The 10,391-nt window shown below is 47.4% G+C and overlaps 1 pseudogene; it reads right to left on the reverse strand.

Annotated features, from left to right (window-relative positions):
* Positions 1-7,931: 7,931 nt before the first annotated feature.
* On the reverse strand, positions 7,932-9,837 carry LOC140917877 (SCAN domain-containing protein 3-like; annotated as a pseudogene).
* Between the last annotated feature and the right edge of the window lie 554 nt (positions 9,838-10,391).

Consider the following 10,391-nt stretch of genomic DNA (forward strand, 5'->3'; position numbering starts at 1 on the left):
CACCACATGCACGACAGCCGGAAGATTTTTCCCCTAGCAGTATCCCTAGGGTCATCCTAGGCACCCCCTAGAGTCGCGCCTTCATGGTGCCCAATATAGGGCCCTGTCAACCCGACCCCCCTCCATTCCTTCTTGCCAGCTACTCCAACACCAGGGTAGGAGGGTGGGTATTGGAATGGACATGAACAACACATCGAAGGACCACAGTTACGAGAAGTTGAGTAACTGTTTTTTTCTTTGAGTGCTAGTTCATGTTAATTCCAATCAGGTGACTCCCAAGCCCAAGTTCAGGAGGCAGGGTCGGAACTGTCTACTGATTGGAGCACTGCTCTACCAAAGGCCACGTCGTCTCTGGTCTGCTGGGCAATCATGTAGTGCATGGTGAAATTGTGTATGGAGGACCAGGTCACTGTTCTGCATATTTCCTGGGTCGGAACTTGCACCAGGAATGCTGTTGAAGAGGCCTGAGCCCTGGTGGAGTGCGCAATGATCAAAGGACCAGGCACCCCACCAGGTTGCAGCACTCATGGATGCAGGACGTGATCCATGAAGAAATCCATTAAGAGACAAGACAGGCAGACCTTTCGTTCTGCCGCCACTGCCATGAATAACTAGACAGACTTTCAGAAAGGCTTTGTTCTCTCAATGTAGAAGGCTAGGGCTCTGCAGACATCCAGTGAGTGAAGCCTCTGCTCCCTGCCATTCATATGCGGCTTAGGATAGAATATTGTGAGGAAGATGTCCTGGTTAATGTGAAATTGGGAGACAACCTTCAGGAGGAAAGCCGGGTGAGGTCTGAGCTGCTCCTTGTCCTAATAGAACATAGTGTAAGGAGGCTCTTATGTTAAGGCCTTAAGCTCAGACACCCTCCTGGATGAGGTTATCACTACCAGAAGCGCCATCTTGTATGAGAGATAGAGCAGGGAGCACATCACCAGTGGTTCAAAGAGTGGGACTCATCGGTTTGGGAAGGACCAGGTTGAGGTCCCAACCTGGGATGGGTTGCTTGACCTGGGGATATTGTTGACACCGTTCAGAAAACGACTGACGAGAGGGTTGGCGAAGACCGACTGGCTATCTGTACCTGGATGGAAGGCTGAAATGGTGGCCAGGTGAACCCTTATTGATGACGTGGACAGACCTTGCTACTTGAGATGGAAGAGGTAGTCCAATATAAGGGGGATAGTGGCAAGCGGCGGAGATGAATGATACTGCGTCGCCCAGATTGAAAATCTCTTCCACTTGGCAAGGTAGGTTGCCCTGGTGGAGGGTTTCCTATTGCCAAGGAGGACTTGTTTAACCTGGTCTGAGCAAGCATGCTCCGTTGGGTTCAGCTATGGAGCTTTCACGCTGTGAAGTGTAACAACTCGAGGTTCAGGTGCTGAAGGCATCCGTGGTCCTGAGTTATTAAGTCCAGGAAAAGCGGCAAGGTGACTGGGGCTTCCACAGATGTTTCCAGGAGCAATGTGTACCAGTGTTGGTGGGGCCAGGCTGAAGCTACCAGTATCATCGAAGCTTGTTCCCTCCTTATTTTGAATAGTACCTTGTGAATGGGTGGGAACGCGTAAAGGAGGTGGTCTCCCCACAGGAAGAGGAACACGTCCGCTAAGGAGCCCGGACTGTGGTTGCGGAAGGAGCAAAACTGCTGGCACTTCCTGTTGCGTCATGTGACGAACAGGTCTGTCTGGGGAAACCCCACTGGAAGATGAATTTCATGACATCCGGGCATAGGGACCTCTCGTGGCCATGGAATGACCTGCTGAGGTAGTCTGCCAACTCGTTCTGCACTCCAGGGAGGTATGATGCTTGCAGGTGAATCGAATGCTCTACACAGAAGTCCCACAGCATGAGGGCTTCCTGGCACAGAGGAGAGGAGCGTGCACCCCCGTTTGTTGATATAAAACATTGCTGTGGTGTTGTCTATCATAACTGATACACAACTCCCTGTTAGGTGGGCTCAGAAAGTCTGAGATGCACAACTCCCTGTTAGGTGGGCTTAGAAAGTCTGACATGCCAGGTGCACCGCTCTCAGCTCTCTGACATTGATGTGGAGAGCCAGATCCGCCTGAGACCTGAGGACTACTAAATGCGCTCCCCAGCCCAAGTCTGATGCATCCATCACTAACAAGAGAGTTGGCTGGGGACTGGCAAAGGGGACCCCTGCACACACCACCTGTGGGTCGAGCCACCACAGAAGGGAGTAGAGGACTGGGTGAGGCAGAGTCACTACCCTGTCCAAACTGTCTCGAACCGGCCAAAACATCAAGGCTAGCCACGACTGGAGCGGCCGAAGCCTGAACCTGGCACCACGTAGGCCATCTGTCCGAGGAGTCTTAGGCAATTTCGTGCTGTGGTGGTGGGAAGCTGCCTGAGACTCGGAATAATGTCGCCCATGGCCCAGAACCTTGTTTCTGGCAGGTACGCCCTGGCCTGGGTCGAGTCCAGAACCATCCCTATGAACTCTATTCACTGAAGGGGGGATAGAGTCAACTTTCCCCTGTTTAGGAGAAGGCCCAGCTCGTCTAACGTCACTATGATGAATTTGACTGGAATTCTAGGGGAATGTGCTTCCTCAAGAGGCCTGGAGCATCCCTTGATCAGCCAGCTGTCGAGGTACAGGAACACCTGTACCTGGCGCCTGCGCAGAAACGCAGCCATGACTGCCATGCATTTGGTGACTACACAGGGCGCCGTTGACAGGCCGAATGGGAGAACTGTGAAATGGAAGTGGTTGTTCACCACAAACCTGAGGTATTTTCTGTGGGATGGAGTGATTGCTATATGAAAATACACATCCTTCAAGTCAAGGGCAGCATACCAGTCCCCTGGATCCAAGGAATGGATGATGAAGGCCAATGAGACAATGCAAAACTTGAGTTTCTTCATGAACTTATTGAGTTCTTGCAGGTCTTGAATGGGCCTTAGCCCGCCTTTGGCTTTCAGTATTAGGAAATAATGGGAACAAAAACCCCTGTCCCTGTGCTCTTGAAAAACCACTTCCACTGCCCCTAGCGAGAGAAGCAAGTGCACCTCTTGGATAAGGAGTTGCTTGTGAGAAGGGTCCCTGAAGAGGGACGGAGAAGGGGGGTGGAAGGGCGGGAGGGCCGAGGATTGGAGTGAATATCCCCTTTCTAAGGTGCGGAGCACCCAACAATCCAATGTAATACGGGCCCACACAGGGTAGAAAGGGACTAGACAGGACAAAAAGGTAAGCGGGGAGGATCCTGTCTCTGCACTGGTTTGTCGCCCCCAGCCTAAAGAGGGCTTAGACTGACCAGAGCCCTGACCAGAGGAGAGATGAGGTCTCTTTCTTGAGTTCCTGTTCCTCCTACGCGACCCTTCCTGTCTCCCCTGAGGCTGATAATTCCTTCCGGGTGGGGGAGGCCTGAAGTGCCTCCTCTGGGTCACAGGCATGTGGAGGACCAAGGACTTCAGGGTGGCCCGAGAGTCCTTGAGGCTGTGCAGATGGGAATCAGTCTTTTCGGAAAACAGAGACTGTTTCCCCTCAAAGGGGAAATCCTGAATTGTCTGCTGCCTCTCGTATGGTAGACCCGAGACCTGCAGCCAGAAACTCCTTCCCATAGCCACCCCTGAAGCAATAGTGCGAGAAGCCGCATCCACTGAGTCCAAGGCTGCCTGCAGGGAAGCACAGGAAATCAATTTGCCTTCCTCTACAAGCGCAGAAAACTCAGCACGAGAGTCTGTAGGCAGGAGCTCTGTGAACTTTTCCATTGTGCCACAGGTATTTTAGTTGTATCTGCTAACCACCACCTGATGGTTAGCGACATGAAGCTGAAACCCCACCCCGCAGAGTATATTTTCCTCCTAAAGAGATCCAGTTTTTTGGCCTCACGGTTCTTGGGAGAGGGCCCCAGTAGCCCTGGCACTCTCGCTGGTTAGCTGCGTCCACTACCAGGGAGTCTGGCGGGGGGGTGAGTATATAAATACGCGTATCCTTGAGAGGGAACAAAGTATCTCCACTTGTACCTTTTCGTGATCGGAGACGAAGACGGGGTCTGCCACGGAATCTTCGTGGCATCACTGATAGTTTTAATGAGCAGCAGTGCAATACAGGATGGGCTGGAGGGGAGAGGATGTCGACCATCGGATCAGCCTCCTCCACCACCTCCTCAGTTTTGATATTAAGGTTCTGGACCACCTGTCTCAGCAGCTGCTGAAGGACCCTAGTGTCCCCTAAGGCTGGAGCAGTTGAGGAACCCACCACCGCCTCATCCGGCGACGAGGAAGATGAGATGGTGGTTGGTACTGGGGCCTGCTCCCTGCCCTCGTCCCCCCGGGTATCTCGTGAGGCAGGGAGCAGCTGCACCGGGGTTGGTGCTGTGGCCAGAGACTGGTTGGTGCCATTGCCAGAGCCACGGTCAGCAACGTGGCCAGAGACATGGCCAGCATTGGGACCAGTGCCTCAGACGATGTCACTGTAAGCGCCGCAATCGGTGTTGGAATTGATGCCAAGGGCAGCGTGGCAACCAGAGCCCCCCTTGCCAGTGGCATGATCGGTGCCGTGGTCATCGAAGGTGCCGTCGGAGCGGAGACCGTTGATGTGGGCGGATGCGTCTGATGCAAAGGGCATATGTGGCTGCCCAAAGTCAACAGAATCTCCACCAAATGGGTGCCCAATGGAGGCTTCTTGGCCAGCTGGTCTTTAGATCTGGTCAGAGAGCGCCCTCTGTCAGCCTTTTTCCTTTTGTGGGGCAGCGGGGCATGTGCCTGGTACCTCACCAATGTCTTGGACCTGTGAGCAGAGCCGTAGCAGTGCCAAGAGTCTCTAGCAGAGTCCTTCCTCTGCACCAGCTCGCGCATGGACGGTGCTGGAGTGCTGCACACCGAGGATGCGGCACTTGAAGCCAGATCTGCTGCACTCGGCTCTGACTGAGGCCGAAGTGCTGCCTCCATAAGCAGCACTCAGAGGTGCTGCTCCCTGTCTTTGAGGCCTGGGGCGAAAACCGCTACAGATTTTGCACCTGTCTCTAAGATGCCCCTCGCCGAGACACTTCAAGCACAAAGTGTGCGGGTCACTTTTCAGTATAAACCCACCACCGTCTGAGCACAGTTTAAAACCCGGAGACCGAGTCATAACCCAGTGCTGGGGAAAAACAACAGGCAGGGGGGATCCGCCCCGAAAGAAAAAACTACTACACTAACACGAATTATATACACACAAAGGCTGCTAACACACGCTTGCCGAAACAAGAGCAACAGGGAGTTCCAGCTAGTCTTCACAGGCAGTAAGAAGAAACTGAGGGGGGATCGGGTCAGCAGAGCCCAATATTCGGCACCATGAAGGCGCGACTCTTAGGGGTCACAGGCCATCCCTACGGATACTGCTCAGGGAAAAAATCTTCCGCCTATCGTGCATGCGGCATGCACACACCTGGTTGGAATTGACATGAATAAGCACTTGAAGATGATGATCTGGGTTCAGTTCCTAGCTCTGCTACAGACTTCTTGTGAGGTCTTGGGCAAATCTGTGTAGTGCCTCAGTTCCCCATATGTAAAATGGGTATAATAGTACTTCTTTTATCTGCTTTATCTATTTAAGACTGTAAACTCTGGTTGATAAACTGTCTTGTACTATTTTCATGTACAGCACCTAGCACCAGAGGACCCAGGTTTCTAACTGTTACTGTAATGCAAAATAAAAATAATGGGGTCTAAATTAGCTGTTATCACTCAAAAAAAAAAAAGAGATCTTGATGTCATTGTGGATAGTTCTCTGAAAACTTCCACTCAATGTGAAGAAGCAGTCAAAAAGGCTAAAAGAATGTTGGGAATCATTAGGAAAGGGATAGATAGTAAGGCAGAAAATATTATGTTGCCTCTATATAAATTCATGGTACGCTCATGTCTTGAATACTGCATGCAAATCCAGCCACCCCATCTCAAAAAGATATCTTGGAAAAGGTACAGACAAGGCAACAAAAATGATTAGGGGTATAGAACAGGAGAGATTAATAAGACTGGCACTCTTCAGTTTGGAAAGAGACGACTAAGGAGGGATATAATAGAGGTCTATAAAATCATGACTGATGTGGAGAAAGTAAACAAGGAAGTGTTATTTACTTCTCATAACACAAGAACTAGGGGTCACCAAATGAAATTAATAGGCAGCAGGTTTAAAACAAATAAAATGAAGTATTTCTTCACATAACACACAGTCAACCTGTGGAACTATTTGCCAGAGGATGTTGTGAAGGTCAAGACTATAAGAGGGTTCAAAAAAAAAATTAGATAAGTTCATGGAGGCTATTAGCCAGGATGGGCAGCGATGCAAAACCATGCTCTGAAGTGTCCCTAGTCTCCGTTTGCCAGAAGCTGGGAATGGGCAACAGGAATGGATCACTTGATAATTCCATTCACTCTCTCTGAAGCACCTGGTACTGGCCTCTGTCGGAAGACAGGATACTGGACTAGATGGGCCATTGGTCTGACCCAGTTTGGATGTTCTTATAACAACAGAGATGAATGTTAGTTCTTCAGCACATCGCTATTCTCTGCAAAAGAAGAGTTTTCCTGGCAAAAGGAATTACATTAGATCAGTGGTTCTCAAACTTATATGATCAGGCCCCCCTTCTTTGTGTCTGTAGTTGTTTACAACCCTTCCCCCCACCCAGTCCATATACTGCCACCCACTTCTGAGGGCAGCGCGGAGAGCAGCGGCTGCTGGCTGGGCACCCAGCTCTGAAGGTAGGGCTGTGTTGGCAGCAGCATAGAAGTAAGGGAGGCAATGTGAAAAATGATATTAGTCAGTATCACTTTTCACAGTAGACTTAGCACCCCATTGCCACCCTTACTTCTGCACTGCTGCCACCCCACCGCCTCCAACTGTGGGATTTGGGTGGGTGGGAGCAGGGGCGGCTCTACCAATTTTGCCACCCCAAGCAGTTGCCGGCAAATTGCCGCCGCCACAATAGTAGCGCAGCTGCCGCCAAATTGCCACCACGCCCGGAAAAGCAGCAGAGCTGCCGCCAAATTGCCACCGCGGGACATGGACTGCTGCCCCATTCTGAATGCCACCCCAAGCACCTGCTTGGAAAGCTGGTGCCTGGAGCTGGCCCTGGGTAGGTGGGGGTGGGGGAGATCCTGAGCCCATGCTGCGTCCCAGCGAGGGATTGGGGTGAGGAAGAAGGAGAGCCCAGGTGGTGCGGCTCCAGCTGTCCCCTTTATCCCTGCCTGCCTTCTGCATGAGCCCCAGCCAGCCGGGGCTGACAGCCAAAGCTCTTTTAAAAAAAAAAACAAAAAAAACCCAAAAAACCCAGCTCGTGCCTCCCTTGGGAAGCCCACCCCATAGTATGAGAACCACTGCATTAAAGTGTCCTATGCCTTTGTTTCTCCTAAATCTGTTCCAAAACTCTCTGGCATCATCCTTACAGGATCAGAGCTAAAAGGGCTCCCAAACAACTAATCATTTAAGCCAGTGCTTCTCAAACTATCTGATGTGGCGGACCGGCAATTTTTTTTTCCCAATGTGCCAGGGACTGGTACCGTATTTGTGCCATATTATTATTGTTTTCGCATAGGCACGTAGCACATCAGATCAGAAAAACTAACATTCTTCACTGTATTAATTGGAATGGGAGTGTGGCATACATGCGGAGATGTTCCCATTTAAATACATTGAAGACTGACTGAAAGGCTGTGCGGATAGTATAAAGTGACTACTATTCGTTTAAGATCCAAGACAATATTATTTGAACATTCGTAGTAATATTAATTTATATCAGAAACAATATAATGAATAAAATAAAAGTTGGCAGCCTTTTTTTATTTTATGTTTATTTTGTAAACAAATAATACAATATTACAATACAAATAAAAAAAATTAAAAAAATCAAACCAGCAAAGTCTCCTAACAAAGATGTTATAAAAAAATTATTAACAAAATAATAGGCATGTTAAAACCTTAACCTTTACTAATGTGAAAGGAGAGCCTACTTCTTCGTCAGTTTATCCAGTTGTGGTTCAATTGAGGAAAGTGCCACATGCAATGGAGAATGACTATCCATACTATTCCTCTACTTTGTCTTAATGACACTCATGGTTGAGAAGCCAGTCTCGCAGAGGTATGTTGAAGGAAATGGGAGAAGAGTTTTCAGAGCAATTTCAGTAAGCTCAGGATATTCTACTTTCACTTTTAATCCAAAAGGAAGCAAGTGATCTTGTAGTTTTGAAACTCATCTTCAATCTTTCGTCAGCAGCCAGCTTCAACAATTTATCCTCCATAGTGACAGTTAAGTCATCTTTCAATGGAATAAATGGATTTCGGATCCATCCAGTCCCTTTCCGTGGTTCTTCTTCTGCTGGAAAGTAAAACTCAAAATGTTCTGCCAAATTCATCAACTGTTCACTGATGACATTTCGTAGAGATGTAACATCAAGGTCTTCACCTGCATCGGCGATGATTGTCGCTAAGTTGTGAAACATGTCATAACGATCTCTTGACACTCGACTATTCCAAGCTTTTAGCTTTCGTTTCTGTCCATCGATCTTGTCTGCCATTGTAAGACACGAAGCCATCCTTCCCTGCATGGAAGTGTTGAGATCATTAAAGATGGCAAAGATATCAGCCAAATAAGCCAGCTTGGCTATCCAATCCACATCTCGTAATAATTGTGACCAATTTGGTTTTTTTGTCCTGAAGAAACTCGGCAAGCTCATTTCGGAGCTCAAATACTCTTGACAGGACTTTTTCCCTCGATAACCAACATACATCAGCATGCAATAGGAGCTGTTTATGATCAGCTCCCATATCATCACATAATGCAGTGAACAGTCTTGAATTTAAAGCATTCGCCTTTACATGGTTCACAATTTTTATGACCTCGCTGAGCACACTGTTTAGTTCTGTTGACATTTTTTTTGTTGCAAGACTTTCTCGGTGAAGGAAGCAGTGCGTCGACTTGCATTCGCGTGCAAGCGCCTTAATCTGGGTAACCACTCCAGAATACTGTCCTGTCATTGTGTCATTGCCGTAAGAACATACGCCTACACAAAACTTGAAATCCAACCCACATTTGTTAACATAGTCACTCACAGTCTTGAACAGTTCAGAACTGGTTGTTTTTGTTGGTAATGAAGCAGAAAACAAAAACTCTTCCTTCAAATCACCCTCATGTTCAAAGCGCACATACACCATCAAAATTGCCATATTAGCAACATCTGTAGATTCATCAAGCTGCAAAGAAAAGTACTTTGCTAATTTAATCTGTCCTATGAGCTGATCTTCCATATCGTGAGCCCGACTGTGAATTTGTCGAGCTATAGTGTCATTTGAAAGTGGCACCTGAGCCACTTTCTTTGTCGCCAGCTCCTCCAGCATTTCCATGCAGACATCTTTAACACAGCCTATCACTATGTCTCACCAATTATGTATGGCTTTTTAGCCTTAGCAACACAAAGCGCTACTTTATAAGAAGGTCGCAAAGCACAAGTATTTATGTGTGACACTTCAAAGATCTGTTTCTGATGGCCTTTTAAATCATCATGCTTTCTTTCGAAGAACTCTTTCAGCTTTGAACTAATTTCATTATGTTTTGTATTTAAATGCCTCTTGAGCTTTGACGGCTTCATTGCATCATTAGCCAACACATTGCCACAAATAACGCACTACAGTTTTGGCACTCCACCATCATTCACGGCTACAAAACTGAACTGAATGTATGAGGAGTCATATTTCTGAGTAAAGCTAGTATGAATTCTTTTTGTTGACAATACTTTGGTTTCATTTACATTGCTGTTATCTGATTCAGAATTACTTGCGTGTTCAGCAACCGGATGTCTCTGCTTGATAAATATGTCGATTGGGTCTCGCTTCGCCATCTGTAAATTAGGCATAAAAATAATAAATATAAATTCCATTACCCAGGTATATACTTAATTTATGATATTAGAATGAAAGCCAAATAAATGCAGTGGGAATGCTTTTATTGAGAAATATGTGCAGGAGAACATTGATTAATAGGGTAAGTAATGTTAGGATAAGAAGATCATATAAAATTTTAAAATTAAATTGCAAACAGGACAATAATTGGAAAGTTAAGACTGTTTGAACATATGGAAAGAATGAAAAATGAATGTCAAAAATAAGATTTACCTGTCTAAAAGATATGGAGTGAGAAAGCGAGGAATTTCGAGAACTTCCTGGCAGAAAAAGTAGGTTTAATTCTAGAAGAGGGGAAGGCTATAAGTAACAATGAGAGCATGTATGAAACGATATATGGATATGGAGGAAGCAAGGATGTTATGCTCATACAGAACACACGCGATCCTTTCAGGGGAAAAGGCAAATACGCTGCATTTATTGAAAATACGACAGCATGCTTTTCAGTCACACACACACACGCAGAGTCCTGCCAGTTGTTGTTTATAGTTAC

This window comes from Lepidochelys kempii, chromosome 10, assembly GCF_965140265.1.
Source record: "Lepidochelys kempii isolate rLepKem1 chromosome 10, rLepKem1.hap2, whole genome shotgun sequence".
NCBI lineage: Eukaryota > Metazoa > Chordata > Testudines > Cheloniidae > Lepidochelys > Lepidochelys kempii.